Consider the following 23,945-nt stretch of genomic DNA (forward strand, 5'->3'; position numbering starts at 1 on the left):
GTAATCTGCTCGGCGTCGACACTAAATTCGCTAAACTGCATTTTCTGCAAGCCATCGAAATCAACAGCGTACCCAATCAACAGAGAATCTCCACGTTCGTCGAAGGCAACAAACTGTACATGTTGCATCCTTATCATCGGTACTACAAGTTTCTCCTCGATGGCACAATTCAGATAAACGAATTTTCGTACTGGTCTCACGGCAGAAAAGCTAGTGTTCCTACCATGACTTTGATATCGAATCGTGGTGTCCAGAAAGCAGGAAACATTCCTCTGGCGCGTTGGAACGAAACGCGCAACATATATGAAATACACGAAGACGAAGATCTTACCGTTTTCGACGTGAGAGCCGGCGATAAGCTGATCATTCAAAACACGAGCGAAGTGCCACCCTCTTTGAATCCCATCACGCTTGTGCTTCTCTTGAAACGTAATCTCTAAGAAAAAATGTCTAGGCAAGCCATCGTCGAAGAATTGCATAAACCTGCACGCCGTAACTACGAACGTTTGGCTGTGGTAACCAAGGGCATCGACGACCTCTGGCAAAGCAACCTCGTGGAGATGAGTAGCGGCAATTTGAAAAACGTGCATAAATTGAACAAGGGCAACAAGTACCTTCTCACCGTCATAGACACGTTTTCGAAATTCGCATGGGCTCTACCTTTTGAAGGCGAAAACAGGAACATGCGTCACGGAAGCATTCAAATTAATTTTTCACGAAAGCGGCGGCAGACGACCACGGTTTCTGCAAACGGACAACGGTAAAGAATTTTACAACGCCGTATTCCAAAAGTTTATTCAAAAACACAAGATTCGACATTATTCGACCTTCAGTCACATCAAAGCCAGCATCGTGGAAAGATTTAATCGAACCTTGAAAACACACATGTGGAAACGATTCACGCTTCGGGGAAATTACAAATGGGTCGACATCCTGCCGGAACTCGTCGACACCTATAATGATACGGTACACAGAACAATAGGCATGAAGCCAGTTGACTTTACCAAGTCCGACGAGCAGCGTTTAATTTCTACAGTTTACTGTCCAAAGTACACACCCACGACAAAAAAAGCTAAATACAAAATTGGAGACCAGGTGAGGATCAGCAAATTCAAACGCACCTTCGAGAAGGGATTCACAAAAAATTGGAGCACGGAACTCTTTACGGTGGTTCGAGTTCTACCTGGAAACCGACACACGTATATAATAAAAGATAGTAACGGCGAGATTTTGAAAGGAAGATTTTACGAAGAGGAACTCTCTAAAACGAAACACCCCGACACGTACCTCATCGAGAAAGTATTGCGTAGGAAAGGTGACAAACTGTTTGTCAAATGGCTGGGACTTCCAGAAAAGAGTTGGATCGACGCGAACGAAGTGATCTTGTGAGTACGTGGAACGTGGTGAAGCGTCTACCGGATCCGGAAAGTCAAACGAGAAAAAAAAAGAACGGTAAGTTGCTTCCCGACAGCATCCGCTGTCTGATCGTAGGTCCTTCGGGGTGTGGGAAAACGACACTGCTCGTGGACAATTTTCTCCTCGCACCGAATTGGTTAGATTGGAAGAACAGGCACCTGTACGTGTTCTCGAAAAGTTTGGAGCAATCCAAATACCAGCAACTGATGAAACTGTACGATGGTCTGGACATTGCAACGTTTGCCTCGGAAATAAAACCACTCGACGATTGTCGTGAAAATTCAGTCGTTGTGTTCGACGACGCCATCCTGGAAAATCAAAATGAAATTCGCAACTTTTTCACGCAAGGTCGTCACAAAGAAATGGATTGCTTCTACCTAGCTCAAACGTTTTCCAAAATTCCAAAACAGTTAGTACGCGACAACGCTAATTTCATATGTTTGTTTCGTCAAGATCACACCAACCTCAAGCACGCGTACGATGACTACGTAGGCGGAGACATGAACTACAATCAATTTTCGGAACGCTGCTGCTCTACTTGCTGGAACGGTGACGATTTCGGATTCGCTACGATCGAAATGACGAGGAAACCCAACGACGGAAAATACAGAAACAAAATCAACGACTTTCTAAACGTTGCAACGTTGTGAGAAACGACGTGTATAAATAACGTCATGACGAAACGAAAAATCGAAGACGAAAATCTCAAGCTTCGCGATTACCTCGCGAAACGCTTCAAAGGTTGGAAATCCGAGAATCGCGGATTCTACGAAGAGAAGAAACGTCAGGATCAACCCGTGATCGATGCCATCAGCAGTCTAGGTAAAGAAATTAAAAGTGTCACGGAACAAAATAAAAATTTGATTAATGAACTCGTACCGCTCGCAGCTAAAAGTTACGCCGTACCCACGCCCATTTCGAGCATTCCTTCGACGCCGTTCGAACTGAAGGATGCACCGGCACGACGTCGAGCCATTGGTAGCACGTCGTCTTCGGATAAGATCGAGTTGGGACCTTTGGCACGAGACTACCTGAGCACGGGGAAATTCGACAAGGATGAAGTGTTCGGATTGTATCCTAGCATGGAAACCAGCGAAGGCGGCGGTGTGGTGTGGAAGATTGGGAAATCGAAGGTGACCTTCGAAGGCAACGACATTAAAGTCAATTTAGGCGACAAGGATAGTTGGAACAGGTATCCGGGTACGGTGGGACTGTGGGAACTCGTCGCCAAAAAGCAGCCGAAAGATTACACCGACGAAGATTACCAGAGTTACAAGGAAATTCTGATCATGACGGATGCCTTGTACCAGAACAACGACGCCTCGCAGAATAGGGTGAAATCGAGCAGCGGCGAGAAGTACAGGAATCTCATCAAACCGATTTGGAACAACTTCATCGTGAACGACGACAAGGGCATAGGTTACCTGATCAAAATCATCAACACGCTGCCTCCGAAATTCTGGAACGTGGCCGAAGGAAAGGGACTCGTGAACGACATCATCAACAAGTTACCTTTCGAGATGCATCTACCTGGCTACCAGTACTGCGGACCGGGTACCAAACTCGAGAAAAGATTGGAGAGAGGAGACAGGGGTGTGAATCCGTTGGACGCCGCATGCAAAGATCACGACATCGCCTACAACACCACGCAGACGGATCTGAATGCACGTCACGAAGCAGACAGAAAGTTAGAGCACGCAGCTTTCGAAAGGTTCGTGAGTAGAGACGCATCGTTGGGTGAACGGGTCGCCGCACTGGGTACCACCATCGCCATGAACACGAAACAAAAATTGGGGTGGGGTATATAAATAACATACAGTAAAAAAAACAACATGGCTTGCATAACTGATTTGCCACCCGAGCTACTATCTAAAATATTCAAAAAGGTAGTTAACGGAGATGTTAATAAACTTGTAATCATGGCAAAAACAATGCCGGAATTTCGCATCCCTTGTGAAATGGTTCTCAAGGACATTCTTCGGGAGATCAGCGGCCTGAGGTGCGGTGATCTCAACATTCTGCTTTCGGCTGCAGGGGAAAAATTAAACGATAGGTCGGACGAACTGTACGAGGCGATGCAGGGAAGAAGACAGTATACTGATGATTGGTACAAGTCTATGCAGGAGAAGGAAGATATCACTACGCACATCCTCGCGTTTTCCGAAGCACGAACTTTCTTCCCCTGTTAAAAAAAATAATAATATATATACGTGTCAAAAAAAAACTTGATATATAAATAACACACATCAGAAAAAAATAATCTTTGGTATATATAAATAACACACATCGTGAAAAACAATTAAATTTCTCTCTAACACTTTGAAATTTTTCTTTGATATGACGACCGAAAAAATAAGTGATCTCCAAGCATTAAAACAAATGCTAAATTTGTCAGTCGAGTATGTAAAAATTCAGGAATTGGAAGTCGACAAACCTTACACGATAACTTCCGGTTCAATCGTTTCTACCCAGTATGGTCCCAAGGTACGTCTGTTGCTCAACGCACAATACAGTCTATTTTTACCAGATCGATACGCTAACATGTTATCCGACGAGAAGCTATCTATTTTAATCGAGAACAAAACTCGAATCGTGTACAAGGGGACAAAGGAACTTCTTGGCAAGAAAACGAAGCACGTAATAGAATTTCTGTAACGACTGCGAGGCCTTGAAAATATATAAATAACATACCGTAAAAAACTACACAAGAAAAAATCTCAGAATATATATATAAATAACATACCGTGAAAATAACACATAGAGCATCAACATGAAGCCCAAGGGTGTCGTGTACCAGATACCATACTCCAATCTAAAAAATCTAGGTGCCCTCGATGGGTTACTCACCAAGAAACAACGCGAGAAGAAACGTTCTTGCTTGTCGAAAGGACACGGAATGAAATTACTTCTCAGCACACCTCAATTGAAAAGATTGCAGCGTTCGCGGAAACAGCAAAAGATCGGAGGTTTCATATTCAGCATCCCGGCCATCCTGGCAGCATTGGGGGCCGTTGGAAGTTTGGCCGGCGGAAGTGCCGCCATCGCGAAAACCGTCATCGACTCAAAGAAGAACAAGGCCGAGTTGGAAGAACAGAAACGTCACAACCTGGCCATGGAGAAGAAGGGGAAGGGCGTAATGAGAAAGTTTAAAAAAAAGAAACAGAAGCACTCACCAACCGAGACATTGAATCTCTGATCGAACCGTTACAAATCAAACACTTCAGAGGAGTTTTCATGTCCGACTCGTTACCTTCAACCGTCAAAAGAAGAGAATGCGGAGTAGTCAACTTGGACGGTCAAGAAAATCCAGGCACGCATTGGATATGTTACCACAAAAATGATGATAAAGCATTCGTTTTCGATTCTTTCGGAGGTGTTCCACCTGCAAATTTAATTCATTATCTGAAAACGAACAAAACCTCTATATACTACAACGACGAACGCATTCAAAATTTCGGAGACGTGAACTGCGGTCATCTCTGCCTCTCCGTGCTCGCGTTTCTCTCTAAAATAAATAACCCTACGATCGAGGATTTCCAGAAAGCATTGTGGAACCTCAAACAGCATCACTAGGATGGGCGTGTTCCATCTTACGAGCGAATCTTCAATCTTGAAACTCACGCTGCACGACGACATCGTCTATCCTAAATCCGTGGCTCTGCGTGCATTCTACAGCATGTACCTCATACCCAATGTTACGCAGCACAACAACAAAATTAGCGTCGGAAGCGAACACATCGTCGTCACGCCAGGACAATACAATCTTTCCACTTTGCAAGCTCAATTACCCAAAGGCACATACCTTTCTCAAAATTCGGTCACGCACAGAGTGGAAATCCTGTCGGCGACGGAGACCGTGGACCTGGGCACCATGGGAGAACTTTTAGGTTTCGAGAACGACACCAAACTCGAAGCTGGTATCAAGCACGTGGCAACCAACATTCCTAAATTCTTGGCCATAGAGACTCTGAACGTACACTGTAACGTGGCCGAAGGTATGATCACGAAATCTTCGGACGGATTGTTAGGAAGTCACAAGCAGACGGGAATCATAGCCACTTTCAAACCAAGTTCCGAGTTCATGGAACCGATCATCTACACGCCCTCTTCGCCGATCTATTTTCCAGTATGTCGCAACCGCATAGACGACATAGAGTTGGTGGTGACGAACGAGAAAGGAGACGTGGTGGATTTCGCAGGTGCAACGACTACTGCCATCGTGGAGATCAACGTATAATAAATAACCATACATGTAAAATGGAGCAAATCGAAAGTTACGAATTGCAATCTTTCCCTCCCAACCGTCGCACGTTCGCCAATCTGAACGAGGCGAACAGGGAGATCGAATACGATGTGGACGTAGGCGATGGGTTCGTTCATCCTCACAGAGCGGACCTCTACCTTCAATTCGACGTGGTGAAGAAGGAAAGCGGAGACGCGTTTCCCGCAGCAGCAAACTTGATACTCGTGGACAACTTCGTGCCTCACCTGTTCTCGCAGGTGGAGGTGAGGAAACACAACACCGTCATCGACAGAATAGACTATCCAGGCATCACGTCGACGGCAGTGGGAACGTTGAAATTATCCAAAACGGACGCAGCGTACTACCAGGCCGGGGGATTCGAAGCCGGGACCAAAATATCGACGAGAAGTCACACGGTGCTCTTTCCCATGCGTCTGCTGCCTGGTTTCTTCTCGGACTACAAGGAGATCATGTGGAAGGGAGGACTGAGGGTTACGTTTCGAAGAGCGGCCAACGACAACGACGCACTGATGCGATACGCTACTTTGGGTCCGGACGGCACCACGCCGATAGCCAACACTTTACCCGAAGCAGCCAAGTGCGTCATCCAAAGCATGGAATTGAGAATGCCGGTGGTGGAATACGAAACGAACTACGCCCTCAAGTACAAAGCGGAGATCTTGAAAAGTCCGCAGGTGCTGATTCACTTTCACGGTTACCAGTGCGTGCAGAAGGTGGCGTCGGGAAGTCACATGGAATTCGACGTGACGACGCAGTTCAACAACATACAGTTCGACATGCCAGATTTCGTCGTAGTGCTCTTTCAGACCGGGAGGGACAAGAATCAGGAAAAAGATTCCAGCAAGTTCGACGACTGCAAGATCAAGAACGTTTATCTGAAGAATGGACGCAACGAAGTGTTCCCGCGCGAGAATTACAACCTCGACGTGACCAAAAACGATTACCTCAAACTTTACGAAGCGTTCTCGGCTTACAAACGCGTGACCGAGGGAAGCGTGGACATGTACTACACGCCCAGCGAGTTCAAAGCACGGAGACCCATGACCGTCATCAACACATCTAAGAGAAAGAAGGTTGTGGTCAACGATCGAACCAACATCAAGGTCGTCTGCGAGTTCCACGATGCCTTGCCCGAGGATACCCTATGCAGTGTCATCCTGATTGCAGAGAAGTCCTTCGCCTACGACCTGAAGAACGAGAGGGTCACAGAGCAGTTTTAACAAGTTTTTTAACATCTTTTCTTGCACAATAAGAATTTTTTTGTACTAGCACAATCAGTTACAATGGCACAATACGAATTTCACTAGTTCAGATCAGTTACAAATGTCAATTTCATTAGTTATCAGTTGCAATATCTTTTTTGCACTATAGCACGAGACAATCAGAAAATTTGCACAAAAAAATTTGTTGTTGTTTTTTACACGTGAAAATTAACAATGAAATTTTTTTATCGTTTCAGATGCTGTCGAAACATCAAAAACACATACACACACACTAGAAAAAAACCATGCAACTTTATTTGTAACACACACACATACATTCTCCATCTTCATCAAGAAAATATTATAATAAACATAATTATTTTTATCTATATCTCACAATAAAACTCTATATCCAAAAATATCACAACATCAAATAACACTAGAGTCGTTAGTACACGTTGCATGCATTACGGAGGTCCTCTGTAGGGTTTCATGGAAGTTTGGGGGGGGGGGGGGAAACACGTGAAACTCTACAGAGGTGCGGTAATCTATAACCGCAGCCATTAGAAAACTTTTACATTTTTGGTTGGGCACCACGCACCCTGGCGAGGTTATAGGGGCCAGGCATCCTAAAAACAACCATTATTATTTTGTTTGTTTGTTTGTGTTACAATGTTCCCCCGAGAGAGGTTTACAAAGGTCACGATATACGGAGTTGGAAAATTACGATATGGCGCATTCGCTCATTACTCTTGCCAGCCATAAATCTCTCTCTCTCTCTCTCTTCATCTTACAGCAAAGTTGGCATCTCTATTTTTTTTTTTAGTTGTAAGTAAATTGCCAACACACTCTAGTTAATAATGCTACATATTATACGCGCACACGCACACACATACTATATTACCATCCACCCATCTCTCTCTCTTTTACGGCAGTACATATTTGTTGTCGGCTCTCCTTGTTTAGTGTGTGTAGGTTGGCAAAAATTGCTTTATGCGCTGTAAGGCAAGCCTCAAGCAAAGTTGTCAGCTCCTTGCTTTAGACTAGGTTAGACCAAAAAAACCTTGGTGATTTTTTTTTCGAGTGAGGAGTTGGCAACGCTGATCTCCACTTGAGGGGCGGTCAACCGGGTTGATTGCACAAGCAAAGTTGTCAGCTCCTTGCTTTAGGCTAGGTTAGACCAAACAAACCTTGGTGATTTTTTTTTTCGAGTGAGGAGTTGGCAACACTGATCTCCACTTGAGGGCGGTCAACCGGGTTGATTGCACAAGCAAAGTTGCCAGCTCCTTGCTTTAGGTTAGGTTAGAGTAAAAAAGGCTGTGGGTAAGTTGTCGGTTGTTTAACTTTTCCCTCTCTCTTTTTTTTTCTTGTAAAAGGCTATGGCAAAAGTACCAGTGGGTTGGCAACCTTGCTTTATGCACTGTAAGGCAAGCCTCAAGCAAGGTTGCCAGCTCCTTGCTTTAGGTTACGTTAGACCAAGAAAAAAAAACCTTGGTGATTTTTTCGAGTGAGGAGTTGGCAACACTGCGAGAAAAAGGTTGCCAGCTCCTTGTTTTAGGTTAGGTTACCCCAAAAACCTTGGTGATTTTTTCGAGTAAGAAGCTAGCAACACTGCGCCATCAAATAGAGCTCATGCCTTACGAGAGAAATCCATTAAGGCAAGCTCACCACTTCAGCTCACCACAAGAGGGCGTAGAACTCTCTAAACTGGACTACTTGCCTTCATTTGATTTTTGATTTTCTAAAAAAAATCTGGGGGGTGCTGTAACCGATTCAGCCCCCCTTCTGCATACGCCAGTTGCGAAGTATAACAAATGAAAGTATAACAATGAAAAGTATAACAAAGGAAAGTATAACAAAGGAAAGAAAGCCACAGGTACGTCACTCTCTTAGCACATGACCCACAAAAAGGAACTGTGATGACGTACACACTTGACCAGATTAAATAAACGAAGTGAAATACGTTTATGAAACCATATACGTCGTGATTGAGAATGACAGACACACAAGGGAAAATGCAACTTACCCTGTTCGGGACCGGGGTGTCTCGATCCCTTCTCTCTCAAAACCTCCAGCCCTCTCCAAAACGATCTGACACTTTTCCGATCACCGCCGGCCCTCTTTGAGCTCGTATTTTGCAATTGCATTGCGTTCAACCCGGCAGTGACCGGACATTTACCTCAGAAACTCCTGTCTCACATCTTTGAGATGCGATGACTCATAGCTGCACCGATAGACATTCCACGTTCCCCCGCTCGGGGTAAAAATTTCCGAATTGAAATTTTATATCCCGATATACGCCTACCAAATCCAAAATAACCAAAAATTTAGGGCATTTATTACATAGATACATACATACATACATAATATGTATTCCAAGACCAAATAAGTTTTAGAAAATGAAAAAGAAAAGATTGGGACTATAGTTTCCTTTGCTCATTCAATTCATGCTGGGAGAGTCTGTTGTTTAACCCGCGTACACAAACTATGACGATAATCACCATAAGTGTTAAAGTAGTTGTATCAATTCACGATAGGTGACATATGCTTACGGCTGATAAAAGTGTTGCACGACGCCATTTTCAAAAAAAGTGGCAAATATTCTGTAACCAAGGAAAATTACACATTTGCGTCGCTGCACTGGTCTTTTAAGCACTCAATTAGAAGATGTGAACTTTACTTATCAGTATATACTGAAATATATGGTAATTTGGTAGATGTCACGTGACTTGTAAAAATTCTAATTAAATAGCATGTATGGTTGGTATTTTGATCTATTCCACCTGTGGCATGCTAATACGTTGTAAACAATTATTTTGAAAACAATTTGTTGAACTTACGGTAAAATTGAAATCCTTCCAATTTTTTTTTTTAATTTATGCATATGAGATGAGTGGAGGGCAGTGGTAGTGGTAAATAAAGTATAAGGTTTGGAACTAAATTTCTGGACACATCTGATGTTAAATCGTTCATCCTGGAATAATTGTTCCAAAGAACCAACATCATTGTCTTTTGTTTAAGCAAAATTTTGGTGCATGTTTGCTCATGATTAGAAATTTGGGTTGCTAACTCACTATACGTCAACCCTATATATATCTTTCATTATTATCAAGTAAAGACAATATGAGCCAGACATTTATTTTTTTGTATGAGTGAGTAATTTTTTGTGTGTGTTTATTTGTATAAAATCATTGTATACATTACCACTGAGTAACCATTTCACCTGAGACAATTGTCCTATTGTGATAGAACATTGTGTAAAATGTGTACTAATGTGAAGTTCTCTTGCAGCAGGGGGAAGTTCATGTTCTAGTCGCTTTTAAATAAATGATTTGTGCTGGGAAGTAGAGAGAAGTATATGTTTGAAACCATTTATTTTGTATTTAATTACTTTACCCCGATTTCAGCTAATTTTCCGAGAGGAAAATATTCAAAAAATCCAAATTTTACCATTTTTATAGCATAAAAAATAATTATGTTTATTTTATTAAAGTTCAATTCTTTAATTTTAACTTCGCTATGTATTAAACCATTTATTTTGTATTTATTCATTTTACCCCGATTTCAGCTAATTTTCCAAGGGGAAAATATCCAAAAAATCTAAATTGCACCATTGTTATAGCATAAAAAATAATTGTTTCTTTTATTAAAGTTCAACGACTCATCCCTATAAGGCAAAATTCACTTTACGAGTCTAAATCAGTATATTTTAAGCATATATTTACAATTATCCAGATTTTAAAAGTAAAATAGATGTGTTGATAGCGATTTTGAGTTATTTTACAGTGCAGTGCAGTGCTGTACAGTGCAGTGTGTGTATATATATATATATATATATATATATGTATTTATTTCTTGAATGTGTGCTCTGATTAATTTATGTCTCAAATGTGTAGATAGATACTAATTTAAGTTATTAGAAGTGAAGTATATATAAATATTTCCAAAATATATATATTCTGATTAATTTACGTCTGAAATGTACCTGTGTATTTTTTAAAAGAAAAGCTATATATGAAAATATATATGTACGCACCTCGGATGTAAAGCATTCAAAATTGTGTGTAGTAATGTAGTTAATTTTTATAAATATATATATGTATTGAATAATAAGCAAATTACGAAGCAATTAGTGTTAGTGCAACAAAATTGTTTCTTTTTAAAATATCTAATTTAAGTGCTAGTAATATATGAAAGATTAAGAAAATCTTGAAATTATTCAAGTTAAAGCTAGTAATATAATATTTCAAACACACAAACAAACCAGTACTAAAGAGAAAATTTTCACAAGTCAAAAAATTTAACTTTCGGCTTCATGCGATGCTGACCAAAAATCTATGATAGAGACTCAATAGAGACTCAACTAGCTATGATAGAGCAAGTGGCTGAAGCCCCGAACTGTGTCTATCATATATAATTTTCTAACATGCATTTCTTAGTTATAGCAAATATATCTGCTCACGAGTGCACACTAAAATGAAATAACCGAGTATCCACATGCGAATACCTTTATACTTCACGGACACAATAAAAAACGGGGTTTCCCCGTTTAAAAAAGCTTACCCATTGGTTACTGATGATGTCATGAGGAGAAGTCATAAAACTGGTTACTATGAAATACACGTCTTTCCTGCACGGTCTCAAGCAATTTTCTGACGAAGGGGTTTTGTGCAATGAATAGTTAACAGGGTGAATACTCTTTACTGAGGAATTTGAAATCTGTGGTATGTTCCAGTAAGTCTGGAAAAATAACAGAAGCGAATGCCACATTCTAATCATTAGTTGTCACAGGAAACAATGCATTGTTTTGTGTGACATGCAGAGAGATCAAAGATAACTCGGAACATAGTAATGTGTGACATTCAAAGAAGTTGAACTCGGAATATGGGGAATATGTAAACATGAAAAGATTATTTTCTCCTCTTTGCATGCTGTGAGAGAAACATTATGCCTTGGATTCCCTTATATTCTTTTTATCTTTAAAATTATTAAAATGCTTATATCTCGAGAACCAAGTAACGTAGAAAGGTGGGTTTTTTGCATTGGTTTTGTTTTGATGTTCTCTTTAATTTGATATCAAACTCAATAAATAAATAACCAAACGAAAAAATGCCTATGAATGTGTTCGGTTTCAAGAAGCATATTCAAAAAATAGAGAGAATTCCAGTAAACATGGATGTCATTAGGGATATTCATCGTAAACTAAGAGGTCTGGTTATCATCCATCTAAATAGTATCTGGTATCAAGTGGATGAGGATACTGATAAACAATTACATGTATTCAACAATAATTTATCGTCTTATAAAATTCCCGTCACAGGGAAAATTCAAATAAGTAGCTCTCTATCCAGTGCAGCAATTGTACACATAGGTCGAAATTTGTACAGGATTAAACACAATAATATGATTCCCAACAAAACATACAATGGGAAGCAGGTGTTTTCCTGTATGCGAAATAATAGGGGAGTATGAGAAGTTAATTCCTTTCTTCATCGGAATATGAATAATCTATCCTCTCATGAATATATGAAAATACCAAAACAAAAAGAACAAATTAAAAGTAAAAATAAATCAACAAAACAATGGATAAATTTGGAAATAGAAGGCGACAAGAGATACCAGATAATTCCAGCGACATCGCCAGATTAGATGAGCGTCTTAAGAAACTTAAATCAGATTTATTAATTTTAAAAAATTCACTAAATTTAAATATTCAAGATGAGATTACAAATCTCCAAACTGAAATAGTTAATCCCATAGTAAATATACCAACTTAGCCTCAATTGACAATGTTCAAAACTTAGAGGAGAATATAGATAAGTTGAAAATTGAAGTTAATACATTTCGACAAATCCAAACAACCAATTCAGAACAATGAAATCAAGAATTAAACAATGAAGCAAATACTATTCGTACCGAACTGCTTTCTAACGGGTGTCCCACGAACGGCTCAACTGGGAATTAAGTGTGGCGTTACTTGTAACCGAAACCTGTACATACATAAGTCATACACCAAATGTTAGCCCTGTCCAAGTAGATATTTTTAAACATAGAAACAACAAACGGGGTGCACTGTTGCCAAATGTAAGTGAAATTGTAAATTTAATTTTCCACAAAGCATGGAAAATTGCATGTCAAACATTCATACGGAAATTTGGACGTCAATTTCCACCTTGGGTAGGTGGACTATTTCGCCATCTATAGTTCAGAGAAGAAAACCGACCGTTTTCGCGTATAGCCAATCCTGAAATGCCTGGTAAAGGCGTACCGATCCAAATGGGTGTTTTAAAAAAAATATATGAGGTACTGTGGCAACACTGTTGATGTTTGAAGACAACAAAAGGTGTGTTTAGTGATGGTCAATGACATGGAAATACTGGAAACAGGAAAAAAAGAAAATGAAAATTATGGTGAAAAAAGTGTTACTTACCTACTCCTGGCAACCATGCAATGCGCGTAACAGGCAGTGTAGCTTTACGAAAGATGTTGAAAATGACAACCATTTTCCCTGAGGCATTAATCAACACGTTTTATCATGTTGGAAGCAACTTTATGCAAGGTTGATTGGTTTATATTGTTAATGGCTGTGCAAATTTTTATTTCTAGATCATCAAGTGTTCTTGGGTTATTAATGTAAACTGTTTGTTTCAAATAACCCCACAGAAAAAAATCTGGAGACGTCAGATCCGGGGAGCGACTGGGCGATAAGTTTTTGCTTATAATATGATCGCCAAAAAACTCTGCCAACATGTCTAAAGTTTCATTAGACGTGTGACATGTTGCGGAGTCTTGTTGAAACCAACAATCACGTTCATCACGTTCCAACAGAGAAACAAACTGTGTGATAAGGTCACGATAAACTATTCCGTCAACTGTTGTGTTGAAAAAGAATGGACCGATTATTTTTCTTCGCGAAATCGCGCACCACACACCGATCTTTTGTGGATGAAGTGATTGTTCATGTAACAAATGGGGATTGTTACTTGACCAGTGTCGAGAATTTTGACTGTTGACATATCCATTTAAGTGGAACCATGCTTCATCCGTGAAAAAAACCTTATCCAAAATTTTCACACCATTGTCTCTAATAAAATTTCTAAACCACTGGCAGTATCTTACACTTGCACCTTTGTCTGGTTCCTTCAGTTCTTCCACAGCCTGTACCTTATATGCACGTAGGTGCAATTGTTTTAACGCTCGGTGATTGTTGTTTTTGATACACCTGACTGTGCAACAAGTTTACGAACAGATTTTCTGGGAGATTGTGATATTCTCTGCTCCACATCCTTGCAGCACACCTTGTGTCAAAACTGGTGGTTGTCTGTGGTAGGGTTTGTCATTAACTGATCCTGTTTCACGAAATCTGAAAACGAGTCGATATATCGTCGAATTTTCTGGAACACTGTTATTCGGATATTTCTCGCGAAACACAGTTTTTACACTAGCGTACGATTTTGAACAAAAATAATATTCCACAATGAACACCCTCTCTTCCAAAGAGTACTTCATTTCACAGAACAATACTAATCTTCCCCTACGAACAATGCGAAATGCACGGCTCAAACAGTTCTGAGTACAAAACTAACCGATTCTTTTGTTCTCGTTCGGTGGGCGCCCTTATCGCCTTGCATGGTTGCCAGGAGTACGTAAGTAACACTTTTTTCACCATAATTTTCATTTTCTTTTTTTCCTGTTTCCAGTATTTCCATGTCATAGACCATCACTAAACACACATTTTGTTGTCTTCAAACATCAACAGTGTTCCCACTGTACCTCATATATTTTTTAAAACACCCATTTGGACCGGTACGCCTTTACGAGGCATTTCAGGATTGGCTATACGCGAAAACGATCGGTTTTCTTCTCTGAACTATAGATGGCGAAATAGTCCACCTACCCAAGGTGGAAATTGACGTCCAAATTTCCGTACGAATGTTTGACATGCAATTTTCCATGCTTTGTGGAAAAATAAATTTACACTTTCACTTACATTTGGCAACACTGCATGAACAACACTTCACCCCGTTTGTTGTTTCTATGTTTAAAAATATCTACTTGGACAGGGCTAACATTTGGTGTATAACTTATATATGTACAGGTTTCGGTTACAGAGTAACGCCACTCTTAATTCCCAGTTGAGCCGTTCGTTGGACACCCTGTATTATTCGAAATATCAAACCGCAAGAGCAGTACGAACAGGTCAATGCTAGTATTCTCGAGTTACAAGAGCAATTTCTATCTTTCGAAATTCCAACACTATAAAATATTAAAACTGAATTGTAAACTGATCAGTTACACAGGTTGATAACAGAAGTTCAAGCCAAACTACGAACGTTGGAAGATTTTATCAATAATTTACCTTCATCTTCCGAATTAAACGCCAACGCACGCAGTGTTGCCAGTATCAAATTACGGTTGGAGACTTATGAAGGTTTCTGGAAGATACAGATTACCATAGCTCATATTGAAGACACTTTGACAACCATGAGAAATGAATTGACAAATGTACAGGAAACTCTGTAATTTAAGTTGCCAAGCATAACCGAATCTTTAAACATAATTCAAGAACAAATTACCAAATTAGAAAATCTGAAAACCGAATCTGAAATATCCCATTTTCATCATCTGATTCATGACATACAAAACAAATTGCAATACAAACAGCAATCTACGCCTACACAAGATGACATACAACAACTTAAAAATGCTTTGAGCAATGTTGCAGATGCTACGGATTTGGATGCTCTTAAACAAGCTTTGACCACACTTCAAAATACTGTAGCTAATTTACATACTTCCCAGGAGTTAAGATCTGTAAAGAGAGCAGTAAATCGAATACTCAAGTCAGAGGACATCAAGAACATTCAAGCGGAAATTCCTGTAATTCAAGACACCATCACTACTTTGCCTACCATCCATATAATCAATAAATTTCATGCATTGTTTGAACAAATCAGAAGTCAGGTACCCGATCTTGCAAGCCAAAGTACTAAATTGAAACTTGTAGAAAGTTTACAAGTGATTATTTCGAATATTAAGCTACAAATTAGTACCCTCGAAACAAGTCAAGAATTTGCTTTATCAAGATTTACCTAAAAACTTCATGATCTCAAAGAACAATTTAAACAATTGAATTTCGATTTGAAAATCAAACCCAGCTAAGATGAAGTGTAACGCAGCATAAACGAATATCAAGTTTAGACGACCTTGAATTACGTCAATTTTTTAATGTTGAGATACCAGGTAACCAAGAAAGTTCATGCGGTTTTAGTACAAAGAAGAAAAGGTCCAAAACAAATGTGTTTACCTTGTATTTATTCTGGAAAATATCCACCATCCGCTTCTACAACCTTCTCCCATCTTTGTACAAGCCTGTAGATGCCATGTTTGAAAAAGTGTTTGTGTAGGGCCGCAAAAAACTACACCACCGCGTTTTCAACCTCCTCGCGAGTTTGGAAATGTCGATTGCGCATATGGTTGTCCATAGACAAAAAAAGATGGTAGTCTGATGGAGCGATGTTGGGTGAATACGCTGGATGTTGCAGAAGTTGCAGCCGAGAGAAGAAATCACCTCCAGGGTCATCTTTGCTGTATGCGGTTTAGCGTTGTCTTGGTGGAAAAGAACACGCTTCCTATTCACTAATGCAGGTTGTTTTTTGCAAGCTGTTCGGTCACACTTTGCAATTGCGCGGAGTACACCTCTTTGTTGATGGTTTTACCACTTTCCAAGAACTCATAATGCACAATCCCAGCCGTAGTCCACCAGACACACAGCATCACCTTCCGCTGATGATGAGCAGGTTTTGCAGTTAAAGGTATGGTGTCATTTGACGATAGCCAATGCGGTCAAAATGCGGTCCAAAATTGGACAGTTGTTGTTCCTAGTGAGCAAGGAAGCGCAAATGTTCAGTCGTTGGAGACGGTTCGCAGCAGTCAGCTCGTGCGGGACCCACTTACTCAGTTTCCATGATTTGCCAAGCTCATGCAAGTGCACACGAATTGTTTCAGCACTTACCGCAAATCGTTGAGCGAGCTCTTGACACGTTTGATGTGAATCCTCTTCAATTGCTGCCTTCAGTTGGTCCACCTCGAGAGATTTCGGTCTGCCCGATCGAGGTTTGTCTGCCAGTGTCTCATCGCCACTCGAGAAGGTCTGAAACCACTTTTGCGCTGTCCGTTCACTAATTGTACCTTCTCCAAACGCTGCACATATTTTTCTTGTTGCTTCCGCTCCTTTTATGCCCAACTTGTACTCATAAAGTAAACACGCCCTGATTACTGCATTCGACACAGTCATGGTTCACTGCGAATACTTGCTCCCGAACTATCGACTGCGACCTGTTATCTACGTTAGCCGACGTGCCAAGGAATGAGCTTTCCGCCAATCACACATCCATGTCCCCTGGCGGCTGAACTGCGTACTACCCCACGAAAACTCCGGGCAGTTGTAAAAACCGCATGAACTTTCTTGGTTACCTGGTAGTTAGACTTGAGAGTGTAGCAAATGTACGAGGACACTGGACTTATGTTAATGCAGGTAATGTTTACAAATTGTATCTTTACACTCCGTCTCATGAATTCTTTCTTGATGGTAATATTAGGTTTTTAAAACTTGGCTATGTAAAGAAGGGGAAACATATAAAAGTGCCAAATTTCACCATACAGAGAAAAGATGGTGTGTATAGAGCACTTCAGATACCTATTGCGTATTGGGATGAATCTGCAAAGAAATATAAAATACATGAGGATGAACATTTATCTTGTTTTCATGTGGAAGCTTGTGACCAATTACTATTTGAAGTGAAACAGTTATACCCTGAAAATAATCCATTTTATGTCATATTTTCTTATAGAACCCGATGTCAAGACAAAATATAGTTAATGAATTACACAGACCAGCTCGTCGCAACTACAAACGATTGAGTGTGGTAACAATAGGTGTAAACCATTTGTTTCAAACTGATCTGATAGAAATGAGCACAGGAACTTTAAAAAATTTACTTAAGATAAATCATGGTTATTAATATATGCTCACAGTTATTGATAGATTCAGTAAATATGCGTGGGCTATTCCTCTAAAATCCAAGACAGGTACTTGTGTTACCGAGGCTATAAAGTCGATATTTAGTGAGGGTATGATACCAAAATATTTGCAAATAGATAGAGGAAAAGAATTTTACAACTCCACATTTACCAAGTTAATGCAACAACATAATATTAAACATTATTTTACATACAGTTATCTTAAAGCCAGTATAGTAAAACGATTCTACAGAACATTAAAAAATGTGGTACAGCGTTTTCCAGATCAGATTTAGTGGAAACTAGTAAAAAAAATGGGGAGTTGTTAAATGATAATATAAGGTGCATCATTGTAGGTCCCTCTGGCTGTGAAAAGAACTACACTGCTGGTAGATAATTTCCTGCTCGCCCCTAATTGGCTAGATTTGGAAAATAAACTTCTGTATGCATTCTCTAAAAGTTTGGAACAATCTAAATATCAAAAACTCATGAAGCTGTACGAGGGACTTAACATAGCTACATTTGCATCAAAAATAAAACCTCTCAATGATTGTTTGAAAAATTCTGTTATAGGTTTTGATGATATCATTCTAGGAAATCAAAACGAAATCCGAAATTTCTTTACACAGTGTCGTCACAAAGAAATAGACTGCTTTATTGAGCTCAAACTTATTCCAAAGTTCCTAAACAATTACTACGAGATAATACACACCTAATTTGTTTGTTTCGTCAAGATCATAACATTACTAATATGAAACATGCATATGACGATTACGGAGGGGGTGACTTAAATAATAACCAATTTTCAAGATTCTGTTCATCTCGTTGGAAAAGTGATGATTTTGGATTTGTTACCATCGACATGACTAGAAAACCTAACAATGGAAAATTTAGAAATAAAATGAACGAATTTTTGAACGTTGAAACGATATAAAATAACCTCTAATCAAAAAATAAATATGTCTAAACATAAAATTGAAGATAATTACGTGAATAATTACGTGATTACCTGTCCAAACGTTTCAAAGGCTGGAAATCTGAGATTCGAGGATTCTATGAACAACACAAACGTCAAGACCAACCAATTATCGATGCAATCAGTGGTCTCGGTAAAGAGATTAAGGATGTCACAGAACAAAATAAAAATCTTATAAATTAATTGGTACCTTTTACTGCTACAAATTATGCAGATTTTCCACCCACACCTTTACTTAGTATTCACACACCTTTAATACTCAAGGATACACTTAAAGCTGCCATAGAAGAACCAGAGAAAATCGAGTTGGGTCCCTTTGCAAGGGATTACCTGAATACATGCAAATTTGAAAAAGATGAAGTGTTTGTATTGTATCCCACCATGGAAACAAACGAGGGTGTAGTTTGGAAAATTGGGAAATCTAGAGTAACATTCGAAGGGGACAACATAAAAATCAATCTGGGTGGGAAAAATAGCTGGTCCAGATATCCTGGCACTCCTGGATTATGGGAGCTCATCACCAAGAAACAGCCAAAGAATTTTACAGAAGAAGATTATCAAAGTTACTCAGATATTTTGATACTATCTGATGCGTTATATCAAAATAACCATGCCACTCAAAATCGTGTAAAATCGAGCAGTGGGGACAGATACAAGAATCTTATTAAACCTATCTGGAACCAACTCAAAACTGGTAGTGGTATCAAAAAATACAATACTTTACCTAAGGAATTTGTGTGGTTGGATGATGTGAGAAAACTCATAGATAGGTTGCTTGATATAGCAGGGGAGAAAATGCAGGAAACAACAACATATACAACGAGAAAATGGGTAATGTAGACATAATTAGCAATAAACTAGCATGTTTTATTGTAAATGATCCCAAAGGTATGGGATACTTAATTAAAATCATCAATACTCTACCTCCTAAATTTTGGAATGTTTTAGAGAGTCGAGGTTTGGTTAATGATATTATTAATAAGGTCCCATTCGAATTAAATGTACCTGGTTACAAATACTGTGGAACTGGGAAAAAACATGAGAAACGATTTAAAAGATGGGACAGGGGGATCAATCCTCTCGATGCAGCTTGTAAAGAACATGACATATCATACAACACACAAAAAGATCTGGATGCTCGTCATGTGGCTGATCAAAAATTGCAAGAGACTGCATTTGGAATATTAACCAGCAGAGATGCATCATTAGGTGAACGTATAACAGCATTGGGTACAACCATTGCTATGAATACAAAACAAAAATTAGGATAGGGTCTGTAATATATATATATATATATATATATATATATATATATATATAAATACCCTGAAAAGATAATAAAAATAATAATAAAGAACAACATGAATCCAAAAGGAGATGTAAACCAAATTCCATATCATGATCTTAAAAATTTAAAAATTAATCAAATTTTAACTAAAAGACAACAGGAATAGAAGAGACAATGTACAGCCAAAGAAAATAAATGAATTTATTACTTAGAACACCACCACAGTGCTGCTATTGCCAAAACTGTAATTGATTCAAAAAAGAATAAGGCAGAACTAGAAGAGCAGAAGCGTCATAATCTTCCCATGGAGAAAAAATAGGCAGTGGTGTGAAGTCTATAGAACTCAGAAAATTAAAAAAAAGGAGCGCTCACGAACCAAGACAGTGAATCTTTAGTTAAAATATTTTAAATTCGACATTTCAGGGGGGTTTCATGTCTTATTTTCTCCCTAAACATAGTACCCTTTCTCACGAGAAAGTGGCATGGTGAATTTGAACATGTCCGAAAATATTGCTACCCTCTGGATATGCAATTATAAACAAAATAACAATGCTTTTATTTTCTATTCCTTCAGAGGGGTACCGCCTTCAGAATTAATTCATTATTTAAAACATGTTAAGATTTATTACAACGACGAACGTATTCAAATTTTGATCAAATTATATGTGGTAATGTTTGTATTACGATGTTTAGAATATGAAATAAAATACATAACACCAAATTACAAGATTTTTAAAAATCAGTGTGGAGTATTAAATATGAGAATTTTTCATCTCTCCAGCGAGACTTCGGTCTTGAAACTACATCTCCACCATGATTTTATCTATCCAAAATCCTTAGCTCTGAGAACCTTCTACAGCATTTATTTTATTCCAAATGTAACTACTTACAACAATTCTATATTTGTAGGTAATGAAAAAATTATTATTACTCCTGGACAATATAACTTATCTAAACTACAATCTGAACTTCCTAACACTGTAGTCCTATCTCAAACCTCTGTAACACACAGAGTGGAGATCTTATCTACCAAAGAAAGAGTAGACCTATCTACCATAGGCGAACTTCTAGGTTTCCCCAACAATAGCGAATTAGAAGCAGGTATTAGGCACATAGGTACATTTGTACCAAAATTCTTAGCTATAGAAACATTGAATATTCACTGCAACATTGCCAAAGGAATGATTATCAAAGCTGAAGAAAATTCAGTTGGTAGCCACAAGGAAACAGGTATCATTGCTACATTTAAGCCAAAATCAGAATTTATGGAACCTATAATCTATTCCCCAATCCCACCAGTTTATTTCCCTGTTTCTCTTCATAAAGTTAATTACATAGATATAACAGTTACAAATGAGAATAATGAGATCATCGATTTTGCCGGTGCTAATACCACTGAAATAATATAAATTAATATTTAAAATAAATAAATAAATACCAATTTAAAAATATCGAGAGTTATGAGTTGCAGTCATTCCCTCCAAACAAGAGGACATTTGCTAACCTCAATGAACCGAATAAGGATATTGTACTTGACATTACAATAGGGGACGGTTTTATTCATCCACATAGATCGGATCTGTATATAAAATTTGACATCGTCAAGAAAAGTAATGGTGAAAAATATCCCCCTACTGCTAATGTAAAACATATAGATAATTTTGTTCCATTCTTATTCTCACAAATTGAAATCAGAAAGCATTTTACAGTCATTGACAGAATTGATTATCCTGGAATTAAATCCACTACAGTGGGGACATTAAAATTATCCAAATCAGAGAGTGTATATTATAAAGTTGGTGGGTTCGAAGCTGGAACAAAAATTAAAGCCAAAATTCACACAGTACTCTTCCCCATGAGATTGCTATTTGGCTTTTTCTCTGATTATGAAATTATGTGGAAAGCTGGTTTGAGTATCATATTTCGCAGAGCATCCAATGATCATAATTACATAATGATATACAAAACTTTGTATCCAGATGAACAGCCAAAGATGCTAGTTTACCCAAGTTGCAAAATTTGCGATTCAGTCTATGGAGTTACGTATGCCTATAGTTGAATCTGAATTATGCTCTCAAATACAAAGCCAACATTTTGAAAAATCCTCAAATTCCGATACAATTGTATACATATCAATGCATACAGAGGCCAGTGGAGGGTAAATTCTTTGAATTCGATATTACTAATCAGTTTCAATCTCTACAATACGATATGCCAGAGTTTGTAGATGTATTGTTTTAGACAGGAAGAGATAACAATAAAGAAAAAGATAGCAGCCAGTTTGACAATTGTACAATTAAAAATGTATTTTCGAAAAATGGTCGAAATGAGGTACTCCCAAGTGAAAATTACAATTTAAACATTGCAGATCAAGATTATTTGAAGTTATATGAAGCATTTAGTGCATTTAAGAGGGTAACTGAAGGAAATATTGATATGTATTATAATCCAGACGAGTTTATAATTCACACACCAATGTTTTTAATAAATGCATCAAAAAGAAAATTGGTAGTTATTAATGATCGAACAAATATTAAGATAATATGTGAGTTTCATGAAACTTTACCCGAAAATACCATATGCAATGCAATTTTAATTGTAGAGAAATCATATATATATGATGTAAAGAATGAGAGAGTAATAGAACAATTTTAATTTTGATACTATTTAATACTAATATATATTTTTATTTATTTACTTTAGAGCAAAAAATTAGCCTTAGGACTACTCTACCACCGCCTAACTCTGCAAAAAGATAAATAAGAAAAATGTTAAAAAATATGATATTAATATTTATATCAATTTTTTAAGAAAACATTTATCACACTGTTTATTTATATTATAGTGTCCATATTCTCTAGTATGGACATTGAAATCTAATATTTGCAATTTTTTATCATCCCCATTGAGGGCTATTTTGTTTCTTTTTATTGTATGCATACCAGCTAATTTGCTAGACAGATGATATGCAGACCTCTTTCTGGTTTTCGTTTTAGAAAACATTCTTTAAAATCTTCCATTGTAAGATTTCTTATACATGGTCCACCCTTAGCTTTTTTAATTTCTTCATTGCCTTTAATATTTATGAAATACATTTTTGGTTTTAAACCAGCAAATTCTGTTATTATAGACCCTGCTGCCTCATCTTTCATTTTCCCAGGGATCATCTGGTTTTCGAGATTGTGTAATAAATTATTTTATGCATAGTTGCTAAAATTAAAATATATTTTCATAGCAAACAAGTCACTGTATAAATCAGGTGTTTCTATTTCATATATAAAACTGTCAGTATCCATGTATGCTATTTCAATTTTATCTTTGTATCTGGGTTTCATAACATTATTATGAAATTTATACATCTCCAATTTAGCTAATTCAAGAACTGCAACACCCACAGCTATCGGTGGGTGTTGCAATACCACATTATATTGGTATTGGATCTTTCAATGAGAGTCAGATCACAAGTAATTCTTGTAAAACCTTTGTATGTGGAATCAGCAAAGAGTTTCTGAAGTTTTTTTCGATCCGACACCAAATTACACCTTACTCGAAATCTTTTGTTCTCTAGACATTTTCCATATATGGAGTTACTTATTAATTTATAAATATTTTTTCAAATTTCGAATGTGTTTGTATTCGATTGGTTTTTTTTTCTCAATATATTGAGCAAACCATTTTTCTTGGTCTAATTTAAATTTAACCCCTTATGGATTTTTATTAATTTCATACAATGTTCCAAATAAAATTGTAACAATCGATAATGAATCAATCACCTTA

At 38.1% G+C, this 23,945-nt stretch overlaps 1 pseudogene; it reads right to left on the minus strand.

Annotated features, from left to right (window-relative positions):
• Positions 1-16,705: 16,705 nt before the first annotated feature.
• Positions 16,706-17,179, minus strand: LOC145983408 (histone-lysine N-methyltransferase SETMAR pseudogene; annotated as a pseudogene).
• Between the last annotated feature and the right edge of the window lie 6,766 nt (positions 17,180-23,945).

Source organism: Lepisma saccharinum, chromosome 2 (genome assembly GCF_977018435.1).
Source record: "Lepisma saccharinum chromosome 2, izLepSacc3.1, whole genome shotgun sequence".
NCBI lineage: Eukaryota > Metazoa > Arthropoda > Insecta > Zygentoma > Lepismatidae > Lepisma > Lepisma saccharinum.